Source organism: Sinocyclocheilus rhinocerous, unplaced genomic scaffold (genome assembly GCF_001515625.1).
Source record: "Sinocyclocheilus rhinocerous isolate Xijiao unplaced genomic scaffold, SAMN03320098_v1.1 scaffold3516, whole genome shotgun sequence".
In the NCBI taxonomy this organism is placed as follows: Eukaryota; Metazoa; Chordata; class Actinopteri; order Cypriniformes; family Cyprinidae; genus Sinocyclocheilus; species Sinocyclocheilus rhinocerous.
In genome coordinates, this window is record NW_015635508.1 from 86,832 (window position 1) to 87,879 (window position 1,048).

General features: G+C 40.7%; 1 protein-coding gene across 1 annotated transcript in view; it reads right to left on the minus strand.

Moving 5' to 3' along the window:
* Positions 1-1,048, minus strand: part of sfmbt1 (Scm like with four mbt domains 1) — a 29,905-nt gene that overhangs the window by 23,320 nt on the left and 5,537 nt on the right. The window lies entirely within an intron of this gene.

A 1,048-nucleotide genomic window follows, 5' to 3' on the forward strand; every position in this document is an offset into this window, starting at 1 on the left:
TTAGTGCGTAGCTTCAAAGATAAAAGCAACTTCTGTCACTCAGACTCCCCACATCACCTTTGAGAAGCAAAAATGCACCACAATGCCCAATATAGCTTTGCAAAGTGAAATGGTTGGGTAGTAATAATAATAACACCTAAATGGTAAAGACTCTAATAATGCAACATATATGGAGAGAAGGACACCAACATTAAGATACTCAACTAAAAACTTAACTAAAAAGCCAGAAACAACTTTGAAAGTTCTGTTTCAAACTCAACATGCAATCTGAAATGTCACTCAAAAATGCAAAAAAGAAAGAAAATGGCTAACAAAGTTGCATTAACTCTGTCTATTCATCCAGAGCTGTCAAGCTGGCTTTGTGAAGGTTGACATCTCTATTAAAGAGAGTCAGACATTCTCCCTGACAGCCGTTGGCGGGCCACGACCCTCCTGCTCTGCTGGGATCAACGCTTTCAGTCCACCCCCCTCCACTCCAGCACCATCCCAGAGCCCTGGAGCACAGCCTGGGCCACGGACACAATGTACTGGGGGTCACGGTGGTCTCCAATAGGGATTGAAAAGAGCAGCCAGGGCTGTTTAAAAAAGCATGTAGCTGTCCCTCAGTATGATGATCAACTGAACTTTAAAGCATTATGGGAAGAAATTACCCTTACAAAAAAAAAAAAAAAAAAAACATGGTAACGACAGTTTCCTTTATGGGCTATGTGTGTAAACTATTCTAATTACAAACAAACAAATAAAACAAGATTTGACTATGAGTGAACATGATTTGACAGGCTATGAGTGCAAACATTTTCTAATTTCAGATAGATAGATAGATAGATAGTAGGGCTGTGCAATTAATCGCATGCGATTGTCATGCGCATCTCGTCAGTAAAGTCGGTTCCGTGATTGGTAGTAAATCTCCATCACCTGCTTTCAGATGGAGCGGCATTTAATACACAGAGCCGTAGTTCACTGACAAGCTAGGCAATATCGCGTTCATTATTGAATGCGATTCATCTGCGATTATGAACGCGATATTGCCTAATTGTCAGTGAACTAC